Here is a 17,124-nt window from a genome sequence, read left to right on the forward strand (position 1 = left end):
AGGGTATTTTGTGTAGGTTACTATTAGGAGTGTGGCGTAGACGCGTTTTGTGTTTGATGAAGATGAGAGATCGAACTGAGGGAGTAAAACGTGAGTCCGACAATTAGGCCGACCTGTCGAATAGCAACCAAGAAGCAAGTAGTGTGCTGAGTAAGTCATGATAACAACAGTGCGACGTGAGTATGCACAATGTTGATTTTTTTCATGCTCATGTTTCGTGACTACCACGAGCTCCTCATGCTGGCAGAGATGAGATACTGTAGATGCTACGGTGGAGGTTTAACAGCAGTGGCCAGCGCCGCTGGCGTGCAGAGCGTCGTGCCTGGCAGGCGCGAGGAGCGAGGAGCGAGCAGCGCGGAGAGGTCCCTGGGCAGTGCGCAGTGCGGCGGGCAGGCCTGCTGGCCAGGCGACGCGCCCGCAGCGGCCGCGGCCGGCCATCGATCTGCGCGGCGCGCACTGCGCATGCGCGGCGTCGCCGTCGCCCAGGCGGCAGCATCCGGCAGCTCTCAGCTGACGCAGCCAGTGTCCGCCAGGCGAGCGACCGCGCCGCCTCGATCTGCCAGCCGACCGCCGCAGCCGCCGCCGGCAACTCGGTGAGTACCACGTGCTCGCGCGCAGCTACGCCCCCTCCTACGTCTGGCGTCACCTAAACCACCTGGAGACCACGCGTTCCGCAACTAAACTGAGTGTGTCACAAACAGCTGTTTTTGTGATTCTACCTCGACATCATTTACGCAATAAACATTGTCCAATGACAACAGATCAGTCCACTCAAGAAGGAGATGTCAAGCATTTATAGTTTATTCGTAGATACTTAAATCCATGTCATGTGATGAAGGGATTGCTTTCGTCAAGTGTTTAACATTCCTCAGAAACTTGAGGATACCATACGTGTTTCACGATTCGCACTCGAGTGGTTTTGAAATGCTTTCCCTCTCTCTCTCTCTCTCTCTCTCTCTCTCTCTCTCTCTCTCTCTCTGTGCATGTGTTTGTGTGTGTGTGTGTGTGTGTGTGGGTGGGTGGGTGGGTAGGTGGGTGTGTTTTGCGAGCGAATGCGCGCCTGAACATATGTTCATGTGTACATTGACAATGAAATAAGTGTTTGAAGGGAAATGCTGTACGTCTTATACTATAGTGTTTTCTGTATGTCATTGTACTTGAATCGCCTTCTGTTTACAATGGATTTCATGTGATTTTGTGACTTCTGTTCATATTACTGTAATTTACTGGGAAGAATTTAGCAACGGACTGTTTTTGGAACAGGAATGCGACCCCATGCGCGTAAATATATGAGAGTGATGTCTACAGTCCGATCGGAATCATTTGGTGAGGCATTTCCCTCGAAACAGATGCAAATCTGTCAGAACAAAACCAACAGCCCAGTCGCATCGCACAGAAAGAAATATAGCTACAGATTTCCAGCCGAATAACTTGCTAATATTTATGGGTACTTGAAATTTTCTAGCTTATGTGCTACTAGTCAAACAGTTTTTCTCTGGTGCATTAGAGCAGCTGCTGGAGTTACAACAACTGTGTTACTTCTGTTTTATGTTGCATAGTTTATTCTAAATGTAACAGAAACTTTCTAGGTTAAATATTTATACAGATTATTGCAAATATTTCACATCAAAAGAAAAATTCTTATGTAGTTTTACCGACACAATTACTTTTATTGCTCTATTAAATGATCAGCAAATACATTTGTATAATTTACTGATACTATATTTTCAAGAAACTTGATGAACAAAAAGATAACGTCCTCATATCTGGTTAATTTTGCTGACACTGATGAAACTTAAACATTTTTTTGTATATGGCACTCTAGTGCTAGGGGTTTCCAAGGTATTCCATAATTTTTCAGGCTTGCTCAGATTACTTCTCGTACTTGTACTCTTATAAACGTAGGTGAAACTAATTTCATACTACATCCCAAGAACTACAGCAATATGGTGGACCTTAGAGCATCGTCAAAGGCTATGAAAACTTGTTGCCATTGACGTGGCACAATGTTAGCGCCGTAAATTTTCACTTTAGTCCTCGGGAAGTTAATGAAACGAAAATGATCAAAGAGAAATGCTATTAAATGACACCGAACAGATGGTACTTTGCAAATATGGGAATGCGAATTCTCAGATAAACAAAAGTAATTTCGCTTTTAAAGCACAGAATCTGAAGTGTCATATGTTACCGATAACGACAATGTACAGTGGATAGTTTAAAACACAGCATAAGGAGAAATGCTACACATTAAGCTTACCCCGAATCATTTTCGGTGGCCTAAGCACAACATACATATCTGATAATGGGGATACGAAGACAATATGCTCTGTGACAAAAACTGAGATTCTGCACATAGGGATGTACCGTATGAACTTCGTTGTTCACAGACGAGCATTTCACTCTTGCTGAATTCTGGAAGCTGGCCTTTTTTAACTGTAAATCCAATTAGGAGGCAAAAATAGTATTTTGTAGCATACGTTTAAGGTACATATAGGTTGTGTGGTCTCTGATGTTCAAGCTTATGCTGTAATTGTATAAGATATTTGCATTACTTTTACAAATCTGCTGTACTTCTGTTTCATTAAGAAACATCTGGACAAAGTGAAAACTGCTTCCCCATTCCCAGTTCAATATATTGATGCTTGCTGTGTTGATCGACTTATATCAAGTGTGACTGGAGGTTTTACACCTATTCTGATAACCTTACGAAGTAACAATTTAGTCATAGAGCGGCGAGCTTTCTAATTGCTCGCACAGTGATTTACAATGTTTCACCACAGAAAACGACTGTTTATTGACGTTGTCAGACTACCTAATCTCGACATTTATCTGACATTATAACGCAATTAGCAATATTGGAGGTAAATTTAATTACATGAACGAAACAGCTCTCAAAATTTCTGTTTAGGAGAGATAAAAACGATTTGCATATGAATCGTACATTTTTCCCAAACACAGCGTCAGCCACATACAAATATTCCATTTGTTTTTTTCTTATCATGAATATTTTTCGCTCCAAGGTTGATCGATTGTTCACAAGACACTCCAGCGAACTTTTCAGATATATATTCAGTCCTTGGGAAAATTTATCGTAAGTTATCACTTAGGTACCGCCATTGTCGTCTACAGCGTAAGATACTGGTAGCTGACTGCCTTCATAAAATTGACAATTCTAAATATAAGCGATTCAAATAAGAAAATAACATATAGTGATTGCCATCTCACTTCCTTGAAAGAGTGTGATGTATGTAAAATTCATTGAGCATTGAATTTGAAACGTAATTATTTTGTGGCTTACTGCTTTCTTACCTCACTGTGTCATTGACATTGTTCCAACCGTTGTAATTACAATAAAATAGTAAGTAGTTCACTTATTAGTAGCCGGCCGCGGTGGTCTAGCGGTTCTAGGCGCTCAGTCCAGAACCGCGCGAATGCTACGGTCGCAGGTTCGAATCCTGCCTCGGGCATGGATGTGTGTGATGTCCTTAGGTTGGTTAGGTTTAAATAGTTCTAAGTTCTAGGGGACTTATGACCACAGCAGTTGAGTCCCATAGTACTCAGAGCCATTTGAACTTATTAGTAAACAGTAGTCGACCACTTAATTCCTTAGCGTTAAAGGACATGGCTACCGACATCAGTAACTCATCCTAAGCGAAGAACAGCTAACCCAGGACAAATAAGCTATCCTTGGGAGGGAAAACATTCCTAGTTTTAGCATGTCTCTACCTTTCTATTATGAGTGGATCTTACTATATTTTTTATCCCTTTTTGCGTGTCAGCTATAACAATCGTCAAAGAACCAATAGGATTCAGAAAATGCACGAAATTTCCTAGAAAATTACAACGAAACCTATGCTTTTGGCTGATTCACTTGTTAACAACAGCAGGTTTTACATGTCTTGCGCCAGTCTTCGCTTTTAAAATAACAAACTAAAACAAACTTGTTTTAATGTTCCTGTCAGAAAATGTGGCTAACATTCATCCTGGCAGTAATTGAAATCTGTAAATCGTTTCACCATTGTCAATCGTCTGCATTTATTTGAACACAGAATGGCTGACAATTAGTTAGACCCGTTCTTATTCCTTCTATTTTTTATAAGTTTAATTGTTATGTAGTATTTAACCTAAACTACGTTTGTAAGGAATGATAGTTTTACGTGAGCTGTTAAATCTGCCTGCCAACAAAATAAACGAGACATCAGAAGCGTCATAAACGTTACCTGCTGCGAAAGCGTGCGGGATGTCACGTCACTCGGTCTTCCCGTCACGTAAATGGACGCTAAGTTGCGCTTTGGCGAAAGGGTGACATTTCTGAGTGGCTCGTGCGGGCGTATAATGTTTTCCTCAGAATGGAAACAACATCTAACCACTCAACTAAACATTGGATGTGTTTTCTTTTTCTGAATGTACTTAATTTTTTCCGAGATTCGACATATTCCGAATTCAATGTAGGTGTTGGAGATCGTTCGATCTGTGTGACATATTAAGAGGCTTTTGAGTTTCATGGAATTGCACACGTGGCAAAGACTAACAAAAGAAGCACAAGCTGTTTTTTATTTCCATTCTAGTTTTTTCTAGTAATATTTCGGCCATGTGCTTGACTTACATTTTAAGGATTAATAGTTTAATCAGCAAATACGATGTACGCACTTCTGATTCAGACATATTTGATGTACGCGCTAGAGCTGTGTATTTTCCTCATATCAGATTGTAAACATTTCTTGTTAAGCCACACACTGAAATGACTTTGTCAGAGAAATCCATGGTTTAACTTCGATATCGGAGATGAACATTTCTTCCAAGTCTTATTATTTTTGTATCACCGAAGACCGACGCCATGCTTCACTGTTCCACCCAATGAATACAGCGTCATCGTATAAGGAATTACGTTCTTGAAATCTAGATTATGTTGAGACCGCGTTACTCCGCTGTTCTCAATGCCGTATACCTTAGACTGATAATAGACTATTATTAGGTTGAGGCTAGTTTCTCTATCCTGATTTCTGGCTACGGTATTCCCCGTTCATCGAGCAATGTAATTTTCGTATCGCCAAAGTAGTTTCCTGTTGTCTACATACCAAACAGTTGAGCATACGCTGCTATTGTGTTCTTTACGTACGACATACGTTACTTTGAAGCAATGTTCTGCTTTTGTCTACATTATATAATTTACGTTGTGGTTCGGTTGCTCCTTCCAACATATCTCTTCAGTGAAGGGTATCACTCCTTAATATTTAACAAAAGAGCCTCCGAGAAATTACAAGAGGTCGAGAGACCTAATCAAACGTTCGAATTACCTACTGTAACATAATAATTACAGCTATTAAAATTATCAAACGATTAGCGAATAGTCTTCCGAATGCAAGTTCTGTGCATTAAGGGCCATTAATTCGGAATTCCGTTGTTCGTTAAAACATTAATTTCTGTTTCTACTTTTGCCTCTACAGCCGGCCGTTGTGGCCGAGCGGTTCTAGGCACTTCAGTCAGGAACCGCGTGATCGCTACGGTCGCAGATTCGAATCCTGCCTCGGGCATGGATGTGTGTGATGTCCTTAGGTTAGTTAGGTTTAAGTAGTTCTAAGTTCTAGGTGACTGATGACCCCTAGAACTTAGAACTACTTAAACCTAACTAACCTAAGGACATCACACACATCCATGGCCGAGGCAGGATTCGAACCTGCGACCGTAGCTGTCGCGCGGTTCCAGACTGAAGTGCCTAGAACCGCTCGGCCACTGCGGCCGGCAATTCACACATATTTCAACATTTACTTTTCAACAAAGTCTCCCAACAAGATAGCAGTTAGTTTATACCATCACTGCAGAATGCTTCAGTTTGTTGAGGAAGCCACAACCTTACCTCTTCTTACACCACTTCATCACTAACAAAGTGAAGACGTCAAAGTTGTACCTAATGTTTTGGAAACCCAGGAAAATCGCATGCGACTAAGTCGGGACTACATGAAGGATGATCGATCCAACGCATCGTATTGTAGAGGTTGTCGCAGCGGTGTGTGGTGTGGCATTGTGATGCTAAAGGAGAGGGTGCTCCTTCTGTGGACGAGCTCTTTCAATTCGAAACTAGATTACAGCTCGCTGCTTCTCGCATTCCGACACATTTACGCAAGACACCGCCGTGTTACACGCTACAAATTGGAACCGTCTAGCGGCAGAGGATTGCAATTTGCATCACTGAAGCAGGAAAGTCGACCGAGTAATATCCGTGACATGTAAAACCTCAACCGATACTGTGAACAGAATAAAAAATTCGGAACATTACATTACCTGTTCTGGTAATATAGTGCAAACTTCTCTCTGAAAAAACGGACCCTCCTGAAAGTATATCTTTAACGGGGACACAATGCAGATATCTGATTATCTTCGTTATATTATTTCTCCTTGAACACTATTCGAACTGAGTACACAGCACGCCCTCTGTGGAGTATGCAAAGGTAGGGGCCAAGAACTGACAAATGGTAGATTTTTAGTCCTTGTTAGTGATGCAGACGAGTGATTCAGCTGACGGAGCGGTCTTCAAGAAAGGAAAACGTCCAGCCTCAAAATCCAGACAGACACACAGTTTAAGCCAGGAACTTGTTATGAATGCTTACCCGCCGCACAAAACCCCCACATGGGTTATATTGAAATCATATGCTGATTTTGAATAACATTTCAACTAACAAAGTTGAGAAGGTAGTGGGCCCAGCAGTATCTCAATTAAATTTTGCATTTAATACGCTACTGGATTATTTCTTCCCAGTTCACGTCTCTCAAGAATCTCTAACGTAGAGGGCATTTACAGGTAGACCGTAAAAGGGCTCATTTGTAATACATGAATAGCAGGAGTCCTTGTTGAGTCGCGACCCCGAAAACCATTTAAATGAAAGCCATCCTGCAAGGTAGATCTCCACCAAGGTAACATTCTAAATTTCAATGAAATTTTATAAACACGAATAAAATTCTTAAGCTGGGCAGTGTAGCCATCTCATCCAAGGTACCTTCCTCCATATTTTACAGCTGATACCACTAAAAGTGACAAATTACTTTCACATAAATATTAATCTATTAAGAATCGTACATCATATACTACATCCAGCAGTCAGTAATCTAGAACGAGTTAGCTGAAAATATTCTATGATTTTTCTCGTACCTTTCAACGAAATTGTGTTCACCACACCAGTATAATCAATAATTGTAGACTCCTTCTACGTGGTGTTTGGCCCTTACAGCTCGTCCTGTACAATGACAGGATTCTAACATTTAGATATAGCCAATTAAGTATAGCAGCTACGCTCAGTGAATTAAAATTGAGTTCGGTCGACTAAACGCGGGATTGTTCAACGGGAAATCTTATTGAAGTAATGAACAGTTTATTCAGAACTGCCTACTCAACATTCTTCTTTATCTCGCGTTTAGAAAGTTCATTATGGACTAGGGCCTACGAGGGCATACACAGGCTTTTTCCGCCTATAAATTGCGTGGTTGCTATCGGTAATAGCTACCCTTCGCCTTATGCTGTAAGGAAGATATTTCTGACCTACCGTTGAGCTGCATTTTCTCGGAATCGGGGATTCCGATCTTCCTCGTATAAACTGCCTTTCAGTCAAACTGACAAGGGGGGGGGGGGGGGGGGGGGGAAAGGATGGTGGAACTTAGATTGTGTGGATGACGCTGGAAAGTGACCATACACCATCAACTTCAGAATTTAAGTTGGTAACAAGGCCAAAATTAATAAGGTAAAGAAAAGAGCTCCTAAAACCTTTGTGTGAAAACGTTATTTTAATTTTGCAACGATGATAAAACGAGAAATCTGAGACCACCGAGATCGAGAAAAAAAACAGCGCGTATAAGAAACTTTTTATAATTTACGTTCTTCAGCTACATGCAGCAGCCCCATTATCCTCAAACTATTATTGTTATAGTAAGCATTAACAACTACGTGCTTGTTACGGCTTTTTATTGCGTATGTTATCTGACCCATGATTCCATTTCTCGTTAAAACGAAAGCCCAGTATTGCAATGTTTGCATTTTTTGCTTGAGCGTTGCTGGCAACTGTTAACTGTTCCATAATAGTTCATATCGTCGTTTGACTTTGAGCTACCGTATGATAGCGTTGTAAGACTTCCTCTCACGTTATTGTTTGGATGTTTTGCCGTTCCGAGTCAAAGCCCTGTTTTTCAGTGTTCCTTTCATGTAGATTACGAGATTTATTTAGTGCAAGTACTATGTGTAGATTGTACCTTCACAGGAGGTGGGAACAACCGCTCCTGTGTTCAGCTCATACAGTGGCTGTCAGGTAGAGTGGGATAGAATGCGATGTGCGAACATTTGTCACCACATTCATTGGCTGTTAGGTAACGGGTAGTGGTAACAGTTCCCGGAGAGAATGATAGGAAAATACTCTGAAGATATTAACTTCCATTTGTCTTTCTCATTTGCTATATCATTTTTTTATTCAGTATTTGTAAAATTAAACAATGCTTCTTTTATGCACGATTGTGACTACCGTAATTTCAACCAAGGACACCCAGACTAGAATGCCGTCACACTAAACGTGTTGGTTTCCCACGTCATGCTACTACTTCCATATAATAATATTTTGGCTCATTTTTGTGCAATATGTGACATATAAAGGATGCTCTTCTATCATGATAAGCGTGTTTTAGACATTTTGGACATTTTCAAGAAATTAATCTTCATAGTGACTGCTTTCGAGTATTACTAGCGACAGCTGAATTGATCTAGGGTAAGTGGTTGAACAGAGTCAGACATTGATTTCAAAGGGCTCATATGAGACCTGTGTATTCACAAAGCAACTCCAAGAGTTACGACAACTTAAACTGAAGCTGATTATCGTTTTTGTTAAATCTATAATTGGTTAGATACGATGCGATGGCATATATGTCTTCTCCGTGGCATTTAACTACGGGATGTGAATTAACTATTTATTTAACATGCTAATTTGAAATCTGCTCATGTCTAAGCCGCTGGAAAACTGTACCGTTTTGTACCGTTTATTTAACTATCAGTAATTTACTTTTTAATGTATGGAGAATATGAGAATGGGTACGTGTTCTTAAATAAAAAGATAAATCATTTGATTTCAATGACTGGGAGACAGAGGTCTAGGGTCAACTCTCTGGTTGGAGAGATCTGCTTCATTTGCGTGCACTGGCACCTAACCTTCACGAAAAGCGAGAGTTATGCCTATGGCTGATATCAAATTGACGATTGGTCACAGTGTGGGTAGTATTGTTTGCCTTTACTTTCCTCCTTTGTTAACAATAGCTTTGCGATGCCCCGAGACTAAACTCCTGGAATGGGGCGTAAGGCCATGTTGATTGCCTGAGCTTGGCCGTCTGTATTTGTGGGAGTGCCGTCGGCGCTAATGAGTCGTTACGGTAACTGTCGGACTACACGCTCACCTCGCAAATTTGCACCTGGCCTTATGGCTCCACAGCGCCTGTTTCATGCGATGCTTGGTTTCATAACAGAGTACTCGACCGGCCTGTTATCAGCATCTGTATTTCATGGATCCGCCGCCTCTGAAGTAGAAGCGTGTCAGTTTCAGGCTGAGAGGTCAATCCATCTCGTTCAGACTGACCTCATGTTCAGAACAGTGCTCTTGTTCGTGCTATGTCTTTCCTTTGACTCTCTTTATGCTCGAGATCTCTGCTGCACACTCATAGCCTGGAAGCCGGAACTAGCTCGTCCTTGCATGAGCTGACTTGCAAATGTATTCCGTGGTGGAAAGTCCGTAAATTTTCTGTTGGGGATCTGCGTTGTCCTTGAAGTCTGGGTTCCTATCGATTCAGGGACGTTAATAGCAGACTGTGTTCTTGTAGTACAGAGAATTCATTATTCGCTCAGTATTTACTTGTTGATACACTCACAAAATGGATGTAAATACTACATTTACATTATTATCCTGTTCCACTAGTGTGTACTGGGAAGGGATTAATTTGTTTGCACGTGGTTATAGAATCCGATTTTTTTATTTTTTCTGGCATATTTAAGAGACAATGAATAACTTGGCTCTAAAAATTATGTTTCTTGTCATGGAACAAAGAAAGAAGAATATACAAAGAGAATACCTGTATTTGCCTTCAACGTGATCTAGCAAAAAGGTTGGCCATAAACCATTTTTAAATACAAATTTTTGAAGTTACTTCAAACTGGCATTAAAGATTTCCTTTGGAATCCAGCGAAGCAATTGCGTCGCAGCTCTATGTATGCGACCTTGATGGCAACCGTCCTACATCATATTGAACTGAAAATAAGAAATCTGAGGTCCTGTGATGTCGGTTCACAGAATAGATAGATGTCGGTCACACATATCAGTGAAACATTGAAGTTCGCATACAAGATGCCTGTCTATTTTGTGCGACACAAAACTGGAATAGAAGTCTCTGTACGCACATGCACACGACTGGAACAAGAGTCGCCAGTACATTTATTACTTTTTATCCGTAACTTGTATACTACTCCTAGCAGTTTGTCATATGTTAGCTAAGTAGGTAAAGTGGCTAGTGAATATTGATTGGCGTGTGTGTGTGTGTGTGTGTGTGTGTGTGTGTGTGTGTGTGTGTGTGTGTGTGTACGCGCACTCGCGTGCTTGTGCATGTCTGTTTAGCTACAAGCTAATGCAGTTTTTCTGTTCTTTATTTTTGATGAAAGACCTAAGACTCTTCGTCAGGTACTCGTTGCTTCGATAACATCCAGTTCATCACAGAGCTAGACTCTTAATGCCAGCTACCTGCTTCGTTGTCCGTCTCGGTGTCTGCGCGGTCAGCATACCTATATACCAACCAAAGGGGCCAGGGTTTGATTCCGGGACGGATCGGAGATTTTCTCGACTCGGGCAGTGGGTTCTGTGTTGCTCTCATCTTAATTTCATCATCACTGACGCGGAAGTCGAATAAATAGCGTCGCAAGAAAGGAGACGCTCCCGGCGGCCGTCCGTCACACACACACACACACACACACACACACACAGAGAGAGAGAGAGAGAGAGAGAGAGAGAGAGAGAGACTTCCTCCGGTGCGTATTTGTCAATCAACAATTGCCTTTGTATTGATAAAACGTACGTCAGCACCTATCTACAATAATTTCTCTCCTTCCAGCTACATTCGATGAAGGTAGGCACACGGAAAGATTATTCCAGAATGAGATTTTCACTCTGCAGCGGAGTGTGCGCTGATATGAAACTACCTGGCAGATTAAAACTGTGTGCCCGACCGAGACTCGAACTCAGGACCTTTGTCTTTCGCGTGCAAGTGTTCTACCATCTGAGCTACCGAAGCACGACTCACCCCCGGTACTCACAGCTTTACTTCTGCCAGTATCCGTCTCCTACCTTCCAAACTTTACAGAAGTTCTCCGCGAATGCCAAAGGTCCCGAGTTCGAGTCTCGGTCGGGCACACAGTTTTAATCTGCCAGGAAGTTTCGGAAAGATTATCGTCTGCCACTGTACACGTCCGAATTTCAGTAATTATTCCTTTGCAACCATTAAGGGAAACATCATTTGAGGTGACGTTTCTTGACTGGGACTGAATTTTGAGAGTAGTGCTGTCAACTACACACGGCTTTCTTGTAGCGTCTCCAGTTAGCTATCTGTTACATTCTCGTATCGACAAGGTGGCCGGATACTCTAGTGTCTTGTTCTAAATGGCACAGCTTATCACAATAAGATTAAACACATATACATTCGGTAATTTCTTGCCACCCATTGCGAGACACACGTACTTCCACGGTTATGCATTAAAAAGTGAAGCATCTAGAAGAATACTGAATAACCAGATTTTATTTAGTGTGTGTATGCAGCATAGTAAACAGACCACGTGATTATACGAATGACTTTCAATAACATCTACATCTACATTTATACTCCGCAAGCCACCCAACGGTGTGTGGCGGAGGGCACTTTACGTGCCACTGTCATTACCTCCCTTTTCTATTCCAGTCGCGTACGGTTCGCGGGAAGAACGACTGTCTGAAAGCCTCCGTGCACGCTCGAATTTCTCTAATTTTACATTAGTGATCTCCTCGGGAAGCAATATATTCGATACCTCATCCAGAAACGCACCCTCTCGAAACCTGGCGAGTAAGCTACACCGTGATGCAGAGCGCCTCTCTTGCAGAGTCTGCCACTTGAGTTTGCTAAACATCTCCGTAACGCTATCACGGTTACCAAATAACCCTGTGACGAAACGCGTCGCTCCTCACGGATCTTCTCTATCTCCTCCGTCAACCCAATCTGGTACGTATCCCACACGGATGAGCAATACTCAAGTATAGGTTGAACGAGTGTTTTGTAAGCCACCTCCTTTGTTGATGAACTACGTCTTCTAAGGACTCTCCCAATGAATCTCAACCTGGTACCCGCCTTACCAACAATTAATTTTATATGATCATTCCACTGTAAATCGTTCCGCACGCATACTCCCAGATATGTCACAGAAGTAACTGCTACCAGTGTTTGTTCCACTATTATATAATCTTACAATAAAGGATTCTTCTTTCTATGTATTCGCAATACATTACATTTGTCTATGTTAGGGGTCAGTTTCCACTCCCTGCACCAAGTGCCCATCCGTTGCAGATCTTCCTGCATTTCGCTACAATTTTCTAATGCTGCAACCTCTCTGTATACTACAGCATCATCCGCAAAATGCCGCATGGAACTTCCGACACTATCTACTAGGTCATTTATATATATTGGGAAAAGCAATGGTCCCATAACATTCCCCTGTGGCACGCCAGAGGTTACTTTAACGTCTGTAGACGTCTCTCCGTTGATAACAACATGCTGTGTTCTGTTTGCTAAAAACTCTTCAATACAGCCACACAGCTGGTCTGATATTCCGTAGGCTCTTACTTTGTTTATAAGGCGACAGTGCGGAACTGTATGGAACGCCTTCTGGAAGTCAAGTAAAATAGCATCTACCTGGGAGCCTGTATCTAATATTTTCTGGGTCTCAAGAAGAAATAAAGCGAGTTGGGTCTCACACGATCGCTGTTTCCGGAATCCATGTTGATTCCTACAGAGTAGATTCTGGGTTTCCACAAACGACATGATACTCGAGCAAAAAACATGTTCTAAAATTCTATAACAGATCGACGTCAGAGTTATAGGTCTATAGTTTTACGCATCTGCTCGACGACCCTTCTTGAAGACTGGGACTACCTGTGCTCTTTTCCACTCATTTGGAACCTTCAGTTCCTCTAGAGATTTGCGGTACACGGCTGTTAGAAGGGGCAAGTTCTTTCGCGTACTCTGTGTAGAATCGAATTGATATCCCGTCAGGTCCAGTGGACTTTCCTCTGTTGAGTGATTCCAGTTGCTTTTCTATTCCTTGGACACTTATTTCGATGTCAGCCATTTTTTTGTTTGTGCGAGGATTTAGAGAAGGAACTGCAGGGCGGACTTCCTCTGTGAAACAGCTTTGGAAAAAGGTGTTTAGTATTTCAGCTGTACGCGTGTCATCCTCTGTTTCAATGCCATCATCATCCCGGAGTGTCTGGATATGCTGTTTCGAGCCACTTACTGATTTAACGTAAGACCAGAACTTCCTAGGATTTTCTGTCAAGTCGGTACATAGAATTTTACTTTCGAATTCACTGAACGCTTCACGCATAGCCCTCCTTACGCTAACTTTCACATCGTTTAGCTTCTGTTTGTCTGAGAGGTTTTGGCTGCGTTTAAACTTGGAGTGAAGCTCTCTTTGCTTTCGCATTAGTTTCCTAACTTTCTTGTTGAACTACGGTGGGTTTTTTCCGTCCCTCACAGTTTTACTCGGCACGTACCTGTCTAAAACGTATTTTACAATTGCCTTGAATTTTTTCCATAAACATTCAACATTGTCATTGTTGGAACAGAAATTTTCATTTTGATCTGTTAGGTAGTCTGAAATCTGCCTTCTATTACTCTTTCTAAACAGATAAACCTTCCTCCCTTTTTTATATTTCTATTAACTTCCATATTCAGAGATGCTGCAACGGCCTTATCATCACTGGTTCCCTGTTCTGCACTTACAGAGTCGAAAAGTTCGGGTCTGTTTGTTATGAGTAGGTCAAAGATGTTATCTCCACGAGTCGGTTCTCTGGTTAATTGCTCGAGGTAATTTTCGGATAGTGCACTCAGTACAATGTAACTCAATGCTCTGTTCCTACCACCCGTCATAAACATCTGAGTGTCCCTGTCTATATCTGGTAAATAAGTAATGCAACACTTTTTTCCGAAAGCAGATTGGATTTATTCTGGATTCCATTACACCATATTATTTCACGTACTTTTGGCCACAAAAACCTATTTTTAACATTGCGTCCCTTGAATGTGACGGCCTCACGCCACCTTAATGAGAGGGTTTGTATGCCTGCATGATACCACTCTCCCGGTCGACGTTAGAACCGACGTCTTGCTGCATCAGAAAACTCACTATTGTCCACCTACTGCTTCCCACGAAGCCTTCATTGGGCCAAGCAGATGGAAGTTGGAAGGTGAGAGATCATCTGTTAGGTAGCGACGAACCCAGTGAACACACGCCTTTGAGTGACCCAACAGGTGGATGAGTGTGTCAGCATCAATAACGAAGTCCAGTTGACTAGAGAGGTGTTTTATTGTGATCCGTCACTCACCTGAGAACATCTGCATTTTCTAACAGTATAGGAGTCACAGCAGCGTGAGGCCGACCGGCACACTGGAGATCGAACATGTTTGTGGGGCCTTTTGCGATGATCACACTCTCCCACAAGATACACCGCGCTTCTATTCATTGTCAGATCCCCATCTACATTCTGCAAGCACCAGTGAATATCCGTGAAACTCTTGTTTTCCGCCATAAGAAACTCAGTGACAGCTCTCTGCTTGGGACACTATTTTGAAGGTTCAAATTTGCTCTGAGCACTATGGGACTTAACATCTAAGGTCATCAGTCCCCTACAACTTAGAACTACTTAAACCTAACTAACCTAAGGTCATCACAAACATCCAAGCCCGAGGCAGGATTCGAACCTGCGACCGGAGCGGTCGCACAGTTCCAGACTGTAGCGCCTAGAAGCGCTCGGCCACCGCGGCCGGCATGTTTGGAGACTGCGTATAGCGTTGCCTCATGAAACTATAGGGGCTGAAGTTGGAGTATTCCACGATGCTCCACAACAAATTCCGCATGTTTTCAGCTGAAACAGCCCGACAGAAAAAATGTTGTAGCCTTGGCAGCTGGTGAACCCGCTCAGCATTAAGATCGATCGGTCAGGACTGCAAGAGCAACACAAGGTCTTCCGTTATCTTGTTGAAAGATGTCACGGATACCTTGAAAGTAGGGCATAGCCACCGGCCTTACGTCAGAAAAGCAACGGCAGCTGTCCAATTTACATCTGTTCGAACCAGAGATGAACGTGTTGGGTACTCTGTGGCACACCATATCGTTACGATGAAGTAGACACTCTGGCTAATTTTGTTCTCCTCGTAACCTGCACACCGGAATACATTCAATGTGTTGCTGTAAGCTGAAACGTGACTCATCTGATAAAACGATGTGGTGCCAATCCTGTGACGAGTATTGACATTGGGCGCACCGCCGTCGGTGCACGTCTGCCTGCTGATGCGTCAACGAAAGCCGCAACTGTAGTCGTCTGCCTGACAGTTCGTCGTCCTCCATACGCTGTATCGCTCTTACTGTGGAATTTGCATTCTTGACTATATGGAAATACACTATCAAGTCACATTAATGTTACCACCTGTCGAAAGCCTGAATAACCACCTTTCGCAGCGCGGACCGCTGCGAGACGTACAGCAAGAGAATCAGTGAGGTTCTGGGAGGTACAGACAGAGAAGTGGAGCTATGCCGTCTCCAGTGACTTGGTCAGTTGATCTAGATTTCACCTCGTGGAGTGGCCGCGCTGTTTAGGGCGTCACATCACTGACTGCACGGCCTCTACCGCCGAAGGTTCGAGTTCTCCCGCGAGTGTGTGTTTTTCTGAGCATAAGTTAGTGTAAGTACTGTGTAAGTCTAGGGACCGATGACCTAAGCACTTTGGTCCCTTAGGAATTCAGAAAGATTTTAACATTTTCGAGCTAGATTTCTTGTTTGAGGATCCATGATCCGAACAGCCCGATCGAGGTGATCCCAAGGATTCTCGATTATGTTTAAATCCGGGGAGTTTGGTGGCATCCTTTAAACCACGCACGTACACTGGGATCTGTGTGACACTTTGCACTGTCCTACCTAGTAGATGCCTTCCCGCTGACCAAAAACAAACCGCATGTAGGGATGGGCATAGACCCAAGGAACCAATGGGCCTTTCAGAAGATATCATTCAGGGAATTCCACGAAAACATTTCCCTGACCGTAAAGCTCCCTCCTTGTATCCTTTCAGAGGTTTTCACCGTACACGCCAACAGCCATCTGCGGTATGGAAAATAATACGTGATTCGCTTGGAAAGGTCACCAGTTGCGGTATTGGCGTCCAAATGCCAACCTTCGTCTCTGACGAACAGTAGTCAGCATAGGTGCACAAACCAGGAGCCTGCTCTGGAGGCAGATGCACTGCCACTTTCAGTGAACAATCGTTTGGAAGACGGTAGCACCTTGGTTCGTCTGAGGGGTCAGTTGCTCAACAGTTGCTCGCCTATTCGCCTTTACATATTTCCGAAGCAGTCGTTCGCCCCTGCCATCTACTTCCCGTGGTGCAACGCAGTTGTCTCGGCAATGATTTTGGATAGCGCCATTTTGCCGTACACCGTATACTTTAACAACGGAGCCACACGAACAGTTTAAAAACTTTGCCATTTCGTAAATGCTTCCACACTTGGCCCGAAATCCAGTAATGATGCACTTTTGGACGTCAGATAAATTGCTCCAATTCGGCGAGACTAAACGAGTGAACTGTTTTCCGCGTCCCTTCTACACGGTTTGTACACTGATCCCCATTTTGACCAGTAACGATATAAGCCCGTCTAGGCGATAGTAGCGTCAACTGACGAAGAATGGCTGCTAGTCTGAAACATGCACGGAGCACGTGGTAACAGTGATTGTGCTGTCCCTGTGTAGAATGGGGAAGTTATGCCATCTATCGGAGCTTGACCGACGGCTGGTTATGGTGGCCCGGAGGCTCGGGATTTCAG

At 43.0% G+C, this 17,124-nt stretch overlaps 1 protein-coding gene across 1 annotated transcript in view; it reads left to right on the top strand.

Annotated features, from left to right (window-relative positions):
• The first annotated feature begins 532 nt into the window (after window positions 1-532).
• The window catches only part of LOC126336978 (ubiquitin-conjugating enzyme E2Q-like protein CG4502), a 630,639-nt gene continuing 614,047 nt past the window's right edge, over window positions 533-17,124 (top strand). The window contains exon 1 of the mRNA XM_050001211.1: window positions 533-593. The gene's annotated coding sequence lies outside the window, so the exon portion shown is untranslated. The remainder of the gene's footprint in view (window positions 594-17,124) is intronic.

This window comes from Schistocerca gregaria, chromosome 2 (genome assembly GCF_023897955.1).
Source record: "Schistocerca gregaria isolate iqSchGreg1 chromosome 2, iqSchGreg1.2, whole genome shotgun sequence".
In the NCBI taxonomy this organism is placed as follows: Eukaryota; Metazoa; Arthropoda; class Insecta; order Orthoptera; family Acrididae; genus Schistocerca; species Schistocerca gregaria.